This window comes from Urocitellus parryii, chromosome 1, assembly GCF_045843805.1.
Source record: "Urocitellus parryii isolate mUroPar1 chromosome 1, mUroPar1.hap1, whole genome shotgun sequence".
In the NCBI taxonomy this organism is placed as follows: Eukaryota; Metazoa; Chordata; class Mammalia; order Rodentia; family Sciuridae; genus Urocitellus; species Urocitellus parryii.
The window spans coordinates 53,686,142-53,699,460 of NC_135531.1; the positions used below are offsets into that span (position 1 = coordinate 53,686,142).

General features: G+C 36.5%; 1 pseudogene; it reads right to left on the reverse strand.

Annotated features, from left to right (window-relative positions):
• The window catches only part of LOC113184237 (T-complex protein 1 subunit zeta-like), a 57,091-nt pseudogene that overhangs the window by 7,752 nt on the left and 36,020 nt on the right, over positions 1-13,319 (reverse strand).

The window sequence follows — 13,319 nt, forward strand, 5'->3', positions numbered from 1 at the left end:
TTTTTGTGGTGCAGTAATAAATAAGATACAACAGATTCATGGTATATACAGATTTTCAAGTTACACTTGAGTTCTTACATATACAAGCTGAGAAAAGCAAAACATTTTTAAACAGATTAATTACCAATGCATGTTTGTATTATCATATTCTTAATTATGCATTGTCTTGGAAATTTCTTTAGTGCTGTATAATTTAAGGATTTCAAGTAAAAGTTACTTTAGTAATTGTTTTTGTATATTTGCAGAAGTGGGCTGAAGTTGAAAGAATTATCTATTGTGTGAATTTAAGCAAGCTCCATACACTCTCTGAATGTGGCTAGTATTTTAATTTGCAAAGGAGGAGGTAAAATACTTCCTATGTCTACAGTGAGAATCATATGAGAACATGGATGAACATCTTTGGCACATTCTCAGTTGCTTTCTAAATGTTAAGGATCATTATTAGTGTCAAGGGAGTTCCAGGATTTCATGTGATTGCTCATTAAAGTGCCTAGAGACCTGGAATATGAAATGCACTTTTCTCAATCCCAGACCTTGGCCATTCATTCAAAATATCATCCCACTGGAAATACATGAAACAGACCACATTGCTTAACCGATTCCCACGGGAAATGTTGGATCCTCAAGAGAGATGGTTTCTATGGATCAGATAAGGGCTGGCCTAGTTCACCTTCAAGATCTCAACTTTCAGAACTTAGAATTCTAAAATTAAAGTGGGAAGCTCTTCTGGAACTTAACTGAGACTGCAAATTAAAACCTTGAGATTATTTAGTATCAGCATTTTATAGCAGAGCATTTGCAAAGAAAACCAAACATAATCACCGCCAATGTTTTAAATAGGCTCCAACTTTCCACAGGAAATGGGGAACTCTTTCATTTTAGCCATAGGAATTGGTATTGTTTATTTCCTTATCCATATGTTTCATGTCTGGAAATGTCCCAAGATCCTCAAGCCCAGCAGGCCATCCTGTCCCCTCCCCCTTATATCTCTGAAGTCTGTTCTTCTCTTCTTCTTACTGTTCCTACAGGTTCAAACCATTCTCCTCTTCCTTGGTGTTTCTCCTCACACACTCCCTGTTCCCATCTCCTAATCCTCCTTGTTCCTCTTTTGCAGAGTTTTAATTATGTGTGCATGTGTATTCACAACTAAAAGCACTATGAATTAAAGTCACCGACTCTAATTCTACCATCTTTCCCTTCAGCACCAAATGACTTTCACATGGGGAGGTGAAAGAAGCAGTAGAAAAGGTGACCTACTATCAGACATCAGTCATTTTGGATGGAACATACAACTTTCTCTTTCCAACAAGAGCCCACTTTGTCCTCCCTGGAGGAGCCCTTGCCCATCATTCCTCATGCTTTTTACCTTCAGTCTGTTCTGGCTTCCCCTTCCTGACCCTCTGTGACTCTCCTCTAGCCTTCCTTCAGTCCTCTCCACTCCCTCTTCTTTGAGGCTTCCTTGCTGGCTGCACATTTCTCCTTGTGACTCTCCCAACTCTCCTTACTTCTGTTGCCAGTTTAGGGATGATTCATGATTTTTGTATCCAAAATATGAGTTATAGTAAAAAAAAAAAAAAAAAAAGATCTCCCCGGTTTCCTGGTCATTTGGCTGAGATGTCCACTGTCCTGTGCCAGAGAATGGGACGGGGAAAAGTTGAGATTCTTGCGAGCCTTTGTACTGGTTCACTGGCTGGCTTTTTCTGAGTTTTCCAAGTGTGATGTGGAAGTCATGGTCTGAAGCATAATATTCTCTTTTGGTTATTCTGTTTAGTTCACACTCAAAATAAGGTAAACATGTCATATTTTTGAGGTTCTTGCTTTCAACTAAAAATTGTATTAACAATGCTTGATGAGTCAAAATTCCTCATTTTCCCTTATTAAATTATTGTGCATCATTGGTGTCTTTCACTTTCCTTTGGATAAGATCACGTTAACTCTTGGTATGGTTTGAAAGTTGTTTTTCTTTCTTAGATAAAAGTCAGTGTTTTTTTTTTTTCCCCTTTTGCTATGTCATTTCTAATTATCTCCCTTTTGCCCTTACTAAGACCACCCAGAATAATTTTTTCTCTAGAGTGTTTACAACTTTCAAAATCTTACATATCATAAATAAAAAACGGCTGGGTGGGCTGGGGATATAGCTCAGTGGTGGAGTGCCTGCCTAGCCTGCATGAGGTCCTGGATTCCATCCCTAGTACAGCAAAACAAACAAACAGAAAAGGAGAGGCTGGATTTATGAACTCTGTGAGTACGTACAAATCATCAATGAAGGGTGAATAAGTGTGGGGCAGGATGAGTGAAACTGCTTTGGACATGATTGTTCTTATTGACTTAAGCAATTCTTGACCCACTTGTCAGAAAATCCCTAAATATTTAACATTGCCACATGTTGCTTTCTGTTACATCCTCTGTAGGACATTGCTAATATCCGTGCGAGGAACCATTTCAAATTCAAATTATGAATTTATTCTCTGCTCACATTTTAACAAATGGAAAAGGCAATTTTACTGATCATGTTTAGCTCAAATGGTAGGACTTGAAATTTTTCATTTAAGCAGAGACCTTGGAAAATATATTTTTTCAGATCATCATAATTTGTTTGGGCATATTAGGATGATTATGAAAATTTGTACCATGAATACAGCTAATGAAAACAAATTGACAGAATCAGAGAAGATGTGGCAGACAGGGAATAATAAAATTGCCTGTTTACATAAAATGTAAATATGTGTCTGAGGACCTCAGTAGAGTCTTACCATTAGTTTTCTCAATAAATGCCTCCAATTTACTAGGTTTAGCACTAAGGCTTCATATGAAAATAAATAACAAACTAATTTTGCTTTTTTTAATAAATGCTTACTTCATGCAAATCACAATACTAAACAACTAGGCATATACACTGAGTTATACTGAGTATAACTCAGTATATAGATATGGTTATTATCATCCTTATTTTACATTTTTGGAGATGAAGTGAGATAAGAAAACTAGCTTAAGCTTAAGCTTCACAGCAAATTAGGCCAGATATGAATGCACTTCTCTTAGGGTACAGATTCTGCCCTCCAACATATTGTTAACTTGGAGGAGAACTCAGCTGTGGAGATGGCATCATCTTTCCCTGTGGGAAATGGACTTCTTTTCCTTGTTTCCTTTCTTGTCAGGATCCATTAACCTGGCTCTTTTAGGGAGGGATGGAAAGTCTTTACAAATCTATTTCAAATACATCTCTTTTTGTTGTTGTTGAATGTACTGGAATTTAGTGCTCCTCTCTTTTATTATAAAGTCTTCAATGATTAAATCAGTTTATATCCCAATGAACCCCATTCTAATTGAAGATGAAGTAAAGATAGGCATCAGTTTCTTTGCAGGTGGAATGAGATATAAGAGAGTAATGAAAGTGATGTTGTAGACGAATAGTAGTTGAACAACAGTGGTATTTCAACACTTGCAGCACTTGGGGCTTAAGCAAAGTCAAGATTCTGGTTGATGTTGTTAATGGAGAAGCTGCAGTCTGTGATAATTCTCAAAAGGTAGATGTTTATTCTAGAAAATTTCAAAAACAATGTTTGACTGTCATATAGAATTTTATAAGACTGCTAGGATAAAATCTGGGGGCGATGGAGAACAATGGCATATGTAAGTGGGAAAAAGAAACCACTAGAGAGAGTTATTGATGTAAAATTGACTGAACAGGGCAATAGTGATCTGCTTGGTTAATTATAGCAAAAAAAGATACACATTATTAAATTTCAATTGTTTTGTTTTATACTTGGTGAATATAATCTAAAGTTACATACTGATAAAGAACAGATTATTTACTTGCAAAAACCATGATAACTCCATATTGTCTGACGAGGCTCAGTAAATGATTTATTTTCAAAGTCATAGGAGAACTACTGGTGCCTTGTTCTGTTATTTGCCATAAATAGAAAAAAAAAGTTTGTATTTCTTTGCCTTCTTTAAATGAAACATATAATTCCTTTCTAAAGCAGAAACAATTGAAAACTATTTTGTTTCCTCAAAAATTACTTTAGAATTGAGGGCATTAACAAACCCACAAGCCATGAGTGAAAAGTGTGGGAGAAAATTTCTGGCTAATAAATGTAAGTCAAAAACTTTGAGTCCCTCAAACTACCCATGTGTTGATTAAAGCATCTTTGGAAAGGTAGAAAGATAGTAGAAAGACATTTAATTGGAGTTTCCATTTTACTGAGCTACCCTACACATGCTATAAAAGTAAAAATATTTGCACTGATTTCTTTTGGCAATTTCATTAATAAATTAGGAGGTTTTATATCTTGGAGTCTAAATAGGGTGATTTAAATGGTAGCTTTTTCACTTATTAGTCTTGTGTCTTTAAGTTAATTTAGTTAATTTTTACTTACTTATTTTTAGCTTTCTCATCTGTATAATGTATTCAATGGCAATGTATTCCTTGCAGAATGATGGTAAAGATTAACACACAAATGCACGCATGTTGCTTAACAAATTGTTCACGCGGAAGAAATGGTACTTTTCTAAAAAGATAGCACATCTTTTATCATTATTATTAGCACTAATAAGCTCCCGTAGTTTTTAATTTGTAGTATGTAAAAACTGAGCTAAAATATGTTATACTCTCAGGTGTATACGGAAAGTTAGACGACTTGCTAATAAATTTTAATCTTTAGCTAATTAGTTTTCAATTTTAATCTCATGGTATATGAAAAGAGGTGATGCAAAATTAACACAGTCTGAATCACACAGCGTCTAATATCTTATCCAAATGGTTTTGAATGTGAAAACGAACTGATGTCCAGTGAGAAAAAGGACAGGGGGCAGATAAAAGGCACCTGTGAGCTGTGCCAGCCTCCCAGGAATGTCCAGGCTGGCTCCCATTTGCTCTGCGTGGCTGTGGCACCTCTCCTTGGTGCCCCTTTCTCAGTTTCAACTCCATGTTAGCTGGGGATTTATTTCATACGTGCAGGCTTTACACTTGACTCACTCTCAGAACCTCTCTGGGACCAAATACTCTCCAGTTTTACAGCCTTGAAGTGGCAGTAAGAGGTTTTATGCCCTGATACCACTGCAGCTCTCAGGCACATGCCCGAAGGAGACGAGATGTTGGATTTTTGGGCAGAAGCAGGCAAAGTGTTCACAAAGTCTCCAGAACAATCTTCTTCAGGGGGTGCATTGCTTAATAACGGCCTGGGAAAACAGAGGACTGGGCTTAGATAACCCAGCCCCCACATGCTATTTTAAGATACTTAATATAAATGCTCAGATTCAAAGGGGCCCATCTTTCAAAATGGGAAATTCCTTCCCATGTGGGTGGTCTTGAGGACTCTGCTTTAGGATGGGAAACTTGTCAGTCCATATTTCTATCAAAAATTTCCTTTGTTGCTCATTCTCATCTCATTAGAACTGCTTCCTGCCTATCTCCCTCTAATATTTCAGTGGGTAGCCACGCATGAGGACTGTAGGACCAATTGAGATATGGATGAGGGTTTACTATAGTCCAGTGTTTAAAAGAAGGACAAAGCTCCTTTTAAGAACTGTTTTTAACCTAACTATCCAATTGGCCATGAGTATACTTTTCTGACATCTCATGTGGAGCCATAATCCAACCCAAATGATTTCAATCCGTATTTGGTATATAGGGTACATGTGAAATTTTACACTATGCATTTCAAACGCATGGGACTAATTTTCATACTGAACAGATGTAATCAAGTGAAACAAATTTCAGCAGTGCAGGGAAGGTAACAAAACAACTGTCTAAATTCAATTGCTCTCTTCCATTTTTATCCTTTTGGGTGGTTTCACCAGGAACATAATGAGCTAAGCAGTTACTTGATTGACTGGTAGGAGAGTTCCTAGCCATTACTAGTAGTAACTTACATTCCTTTGTCAAAAGTCAACAGAGCCTTGTGGACATTCCAAATAACATTGAGACCATCTTCTGCATGAAGCTGTTTTCCTGTAGAAAACAGCAAGAGAAACACAACAGAATGAAGGGTTTTCTTTAAAGGATTAGGTAATTTGGGACTTAAGCTCATATTTTAAAATTCATCTATGTGTAGGATGGCCATATGTGTTAGTGTATATTTGTTTTCCAGGTGTATTTATTATTAATGCTTCTTGTGACTCTCAAAGTGCCTGGCTTTATGCATCATACTAATAATAAGGTACATGGAATTCTGGAGCCAAGCAATGTCTATGCAAATTTAAAATCAATATTAGAATATGTAGGATATGAAAACCTGGCAGCAAATATGGCTTGTAGAATCACTAATGTTCTCAAAAGTTTTATGGTAATAAATGTTCTTTTGCAGCTGACTAGCATCTGGGTATTTAATCATATTCTTTGTGCAAAGCTTGAATTAATCATGGACTAAAATGTTTGTTTTTTAATACTTAATTTTATTCTAAACAGAGTGAAAATATCTTAAAAAGCAAGCATAATAAGAAAAAAAAATCGAGGAAAAATTAGTGAAGTGGGGGAGTAGGTTTACAAAAGTAGGAAGAAGCCCAGGCCATATCTATTTCTTTAAATGTATGCTTTAAAGTTTGGTAGCAACAGGCCAAAATTTTGTTTCTGAGCTTCCTGGCAGCCAAGGAAAATAAACACGAACAGTTACATGAATCACAGTATCCACAGAGATGAAAAAGTGTAAGGGCTATGGGGAATGTTCATTTTGTTCAAAATCAGTTCTAAGTGCAATGGAAACCAAACCGTGTTTAGGAAAACCATCTCTCTCTTAATGCCCTTCCCCTTTCTTTGGCAGCCCTACCAGGGCAATTCCTCTCAATTTGTCCTCCAAACTCTTGCTCATGAAAATTTGATATTTCCTTGCATTCTTTTTCCACTGGGGCATCAACTGGGCAGAGTATAATAGAAAATTTCTTTGGGTAAACCTCAGCATTCACTGAAATAATGTTCCAATCAGAGTTCCATTTGCATCTGAATTAACTTGACTTTGTATCTGTTTCTGTTTCTGTGTCCCCTTAAAAAACCTAATTCTACTTCTAGGTCAATGCATTGTCATTCCTAAGTAAAAGTGTTTATCCATTGTTATGGTTTGGATATGAGGTGTTCTGCAAAAGCTGGTGGGTGACACAATGCAAGAAGGTTCACAGGAGAAATGATTTGGTTGTGAGAACCTTAACCCAATCAGTGAGTTAATTCCCTGAAGTATTAGGGTATGATTGGAGCAGGTGAGAATTGGGGCATGGCTTTGGGGTAATATATATTTCTATCTTGCAAGTGGAGTCTCTCTTCCTCTGCTTTCTGATCACCATGATGTGAGCTGCTTCCCTTCACCACACTATCCAGCCATGATATTCAGCCTTGCTACAGCCTGGAGGAATGGAGCAGGCCTTCCATGGGAGGAGATCTCTGAAACCATGAGCTCCTAAACCAACTTTTCCTCCTCTGAAATTGTTATGGTCAGATCTTTTAGTCACAGCAGCAAAAAAAAAAAAAAAAAAAAAAGCTGACTGAAACATCCTTTGAGGTCGATGTCCCTGTTAAGTGAATATCCATTTCTTGATTCAACTCATGCACATGAATCACGGTCTTTCTCATCACTCCCTTGTCCATGTGGACCACATTTCCAGTGCTTTAGCCTCCAAGATTCTTAATCCCCTAATGGCTCTTGCCTCCACTTCAGCAGCTCAGTCCTAGGGCCTCCTTCCAGAATAGTTTATCTTGTGAAATCATAGCTATCTCACACTTTGTGGGGGAAAAACAAAATGAGAGGAGGGGGGAACACCTCCAATCTGTATGTCAGTCTTCCTTTTTCTGTAGATCTTTCCTTCCAGTTCCCTGAGACCTTCAGTGATCTTCAGCCTCTGTTGTGTCTGTCAGCATTTCAGAGGTGGTGTTCCTTCTCTATTTCTTGTTTCACTCTTACTGTGCTCCAATTTCTAACTCTCTCCTCAGTGCTCTCTGCCCTATGTCCCCATTGTGTTTCTGCTGCACTGTCCTCATAACATCTAGCTTGGGATCTATCTATAGAACCCCAACACCGCTGGTGCGAATTTTTCTCCATTCCAGTGTTTGCACTGATGTTCCTAGCAATGCCCAATCTCCAGCGTGGTTGAGATGACTCGTTTATCTGTCAACGGTCATCTCTTGCTCAAGTTCTTTTTTTGGTGGTGGTTCTTTCTCCAGCCACACATCTGTGAGCAACTTGAATTCAGCAACTGGTCCAGGCAGTCAGTGTTGTAAATATTGAGCAGATGTTTGTTGAATTAATGAAAACCTCTTTGTGTTTGTCAGAGTTTTCAAAAAATAGCATTTTCTAACCTGTAAGTAGATTTTGGAGAGCACCTTATTTCTTATTCAAGAAATTATAATAGTAAAGCAGTACATTGGCACTGCTACTATACATAATATGCATATGCAGATAGTGAAAGGGCCACATCTGTGTCACTGTTGCCACCACTGCACTGTTAGAATACCTGTGTGATCTATGATCTCTTGATATATTTGTAGCAGCAGATAAGCAAACATAAGTTTGAGAAGACTCAAAAGTATATAACTCCAACTTTTCAACTATGCATTATATGTAGAAAGGTAAAATATAATGCTGTATATTTGTAGATAGAGATATATTTAATTACAAGTTTTCATGATTTTGGAAATTATTGTTTATGGAAGCCTACACTCGATTCTCCACACCATTGCTATACATCCTTCAGCAGTATTTCAGTTTACTGTACCATTAAATTCTTATCAGTTTACAACTTCCTAAATGTATTTTGGCTTCTCCAGATGAGAATTCCATTTCCAAAGCAGATTAGAATTTGCAGGGCCTACCCATCATGAAAGGATGTGACCCAGGCAGATTGAAATCTTATTTCTAGTGTCTACAACAGGTCACTTCTACCTCATTTGGACTTTTGAACTTCCGATCTGGGACTCCAAGGAAACTGATTGGCATCAGCTATATACAATTTCCCTCTTTGGAAGTCCAAAATCACATAATATGGGGGGAAGGAAATTTAGTAACATGCTAATTCTCCTTTTGTGCTCCACCTTTAGTGCTCAGCTTGTTCAACTTTCTCTTCTTTTCTTCTTTCATTGGATGTGTGTTTCCTGTTTATATGAACTGGGGTGATCCCGAGGCCTCCACAGGCAATAAATCTTACAGGGCAAGGGCAGATCAAGACAGGAAAACATGCTTCCCCCAGTGTAATTGACAAGGCAGCTCTGGAGCCTGCAGTAGTTTTTAAGTTTTTTAAAATTTCCAATGTGGGTGGTACACAAGGAAGGACCAAGTACAACAGACCATTTCTATCTTAATTCTTGTCAGAAAAATCTCTGGGAAGCAGACAGGAGATTGTGCTAAGAATAGAATCACAATGATTTTATAAGTACAATTTAATTGTGAATCAAATCAGGTAGATTTCCAAAGCTTCTTCTTGCTCCTTTTATTTGAATTCTCTCAGACAAAGTATGGGGAAAAGTGCCTATTTGATCTGAAAAATGATTTTCTCTGCTTTTTTTGATTATTTGTTTAATTTACTTGAGTATTACAAACAACAGAATGTTAGGATTGAATTGAATTTTCTAGTTAATATTCTTATGTTATACACGAAGAAACCAAGGCCCAGAGAGATAGTAGAACTTTCCTTAATGAATAGGCTTCCATACTTTTTCTTTCAGCTCTAATTCTTTTTCATTTGTGTTTGCATCTCTCACCTGCTCCTGTCCTTACCCCTAACACACTTCCATATCCTCAGACTAGGATATATATTCAGGATTCATTGGCAATAGCAGGCCAAGCATAAAGCTGGGGTTCCTGATGGGCCCAGAAACAGCACGTGCACCCCCAGCTCACCTGAACACAAAAGGAGACTATATAAGAAGGCCCATCTGGAATCCCTGACACACCTGCTGGTCTCAATGCAGGCTGCCCCACATCCAGTTTCTGGGGAAGAAATCCAGGGACTTACAAGAAACGTCTTTTTTTTTTTTTTTAAGCAAGTAAAGGAATGAGATGGGTGAGAGATGCATAGAAGAAAAAAGTACATATGTACAGAAAATTATTCAAAGAAAGATAAGACTGTCTAGTGACCAAGTGGCCCAGGGCTGGGCCATAAATCTCTTAACAGCTTTTCAAATTCTGAGGAATCTGTGTTTATAAGTCAGCTGAAACACCTGCTCGAGTTTCACTTTTGGGTACTTACATTCTGCAGAATTTAACTTGAGTTTTAAAGGGTGATGAGTGATAAATGAAGCTGACCCTGATCCCTACTGAGTTTTTCAAATTAAAGAAATTGAATTTTGCACAGGTAACATGTGTTATTGCTAAAGTATTGGCCATCAACTTCTCTGAAGTAGAGTAAAAGATGGAATAAATTCATTATCTTTCCACTTGCTATTTCAAATTGGCTATAGGCTCATATGTTGCAAAAATAATGCTGAGAGGTCCCCTCTACTCTTCAACCAGTACCTGGTCCCCACTCCCCATGGTATCATCTTATGTAACTAGAGTTCATTATCAAAACCAGGAACACAGCATTGACATAATAGAAGTAACCAGACTACAGATTTTATTCAGATTTCACCAGTTTTTACCACTGCTTTTTTTAAATACATTTTTTTATTTGTAGGTGGACACAATACCTTTATTTAATTTGTTTTTATTTTTATGTGGTGCCAGGGATTGACCCATTGCCTCACACATGCTAGGCAAGTGCTCTACCACTGAGCCACAATCCCAGCCCCCAACTACTTAATTTTTATAAATAGTCTAAGAAAATATGGCCCATGTATATGTTCATGTAATCACCAGTACAACCAAATTACACACCTCTTTCCTTCCCGCAGAGGCATCTCTCATACTACCTATTTATAGTCACTTTCCACTAACTTTTTATACCAATGAATATACCACGTAGCCCTTTTTCCTTATTGTTCTTCCTGAGATGGAAAACATTTTGTATTCCAGAGAAAATGATAAAGATTCTTTTACTTTTAAAAAATATTATTAAAATGATATGAAATTTTCTATATGAGATAGATAATACATATCATGATATGATATATGTTATGATGTAGCTCACATTACTATTATAATTCTTCCACAAGTTCAGAAAAACTCTTTGACGTTATCAAGCCTTTTCTGTTTATTGGTATAGGAGGCAGGATTGTAAAGGGGTGAGAAGTAATGCTATAGTAGCCAAGTCATGTAGGACAGATTATTCATCTTATATAATACAAGTTTAATGATACTCTCTCTGAGAAAGGGTTTAGTAAGTGCCAAGGCTACCAAAAAAAAAAAAAAAGTTTAAATATCTCTCAGAAAAGTGACAACAATCCACCAGGAGAGCTTCCCATACGGAGCAGATCTGTCTCCTGCCTCCTTTTTGCTTAGCTTGGCTCACAAGATATTGCAGTGAGATTGAGAAGAGATAAGTCAAGACAAGAGAAGTCAGAAAAGGAAGAGGGATAGGCCCAGTGCAAAGGTACAGCAATGCATACTTAAAACACCAATCAGATCCTTTCTGGACCATGTTGTCTTCTCAATTTCAGCACCAGAAATGGGATATTGCTCTATGGTTTCCATTTTCTTCTCTGTAAAAATGCTCTTCCTTTTGGAGGAGTTGGCCAAGACTGCCCATCAGGGCTGTCCACCACCTTGGGAAGGCTGTTCATGAAAAGAAAATCTTCACTTGTGAGCAAAGACTCTTTTACTCAGTTTAGAATCGCTCCTGATAGGCTCTGCCAATCAGAGCACCCTGTCTATAGGTAGGACGTTGGTGAGGTGCAGGTCTCTGAGGCAGGTAGTCAGTCAGGTAAAGACCATGATAAAGGTCTCTGTCCAAAGCAGGAGCAGGAAAGCAGAGGCAGGGCGTTCTCTTCCCACTCATTATTTTTCCTCTCATGTGTTTCAGTGCATTGGATAGATCTTTTTAGGTGAAAAAAATACATAGACTAGATCCAGTTGTATCTTTTCAGTTTCTTTTTGAGAAGTTCTATTTGTAAGAGTTGATATTTTGTGACTTTTTCTTTTTTCTTAGAGGTCTTCCAAAGAACAAAGAAAACATTTATTTATTTTTAAGAGACAGAATGAAACTTACTTTGTATTGTAAATATTATATTGGTCCATCTTGGTCTGCTTTACAAATATAGAATGCATTATGCAAACTCTGAGATGTTATTTTCTTTTATCTTGAAGCATTTTGCTTTTTCATCATCTTAGAAATTATTTAATAATTGCTTACAAATTCTTCCTGGGCCATGCTGAAAACAAATGATTGAATAGCCTAGAGGAGTAATGTAATGGTCAAATAAATCATCACTACTTTAGCTTTCAGAGTTTTTTAAAAATTGTTTTTCTTAAAGCATAGTATCATCTTTCAAGAAGGTACAAAAGAAGTCAGGAGCCATCATTTTTACTGTTTGTTTAATTATTTATTTATTTATTTATTTATTTATTTATTTATTTATTTATCTTTTCTTAAATATAGTTGAGAATAAGAAATTTGATTTTTCCCAAAATGGCAAAGAGAAAAAATTGATAAAGAAAGTTCTCAAAATTAGTAGGTGAATCGGAAGATAAATGCAAGAAGTCAGCAGTACTTTCATAAATTCTAATGATGATTGTGAAATTGATTGTTTAAGCAAAACCTCAGGAGACTTCAGATAAATTTTCCAGAACTCAAGAATAGATGAGCAAATGACACATTCCAAAGGGCAAAATGAAAACATTGTTTGTCAAGCAAAGGAAAGGACTTCATTGGACAATATTTTGCAACCAGAATCTAGATCACTCTCTTTTGCCAAAAAAATTACTCACATTCTTTCTTTGTTTATAATGTTTGTGAATCACAATTTAGTTGAGATCATTGATAAATGGACAGATAGTCATGTATACAAAGGTGCGTAGAAAAAATATGTGATGAAGTAATAAAAAAAGTACTTGGGTTAATTATTGTACTTGATATTTATAAATCCAACAATTTAAGCATTTCACGATTATGAAGCAAGAATGACCAGTCTCTTTTCAGTAAAATTATATGCCTTCAGTATTTGTAAAGTGTGACATTTTAGTGATTCAAGTGCATGAAAAAATCAAAAGTAGAGCAAGATGCAAACTACCAGAGATGTATTTAAATCTGAGTGAGACTTTATTAGTTTGATACATCCCTGATTCAGGCATAAAAGAGATTAAATAGATACTTGCATTCAAAGGACATTGAATTTTCCCCTTTTTCCTTTCTTCTTATCACAAGTTCTAATAAAGTTTTTTATCACTAGACCTTTATTCTTACTTCTACAGTTATTCATAAAATGACACATATATTAAATAAAAATGGGTATTATAAAT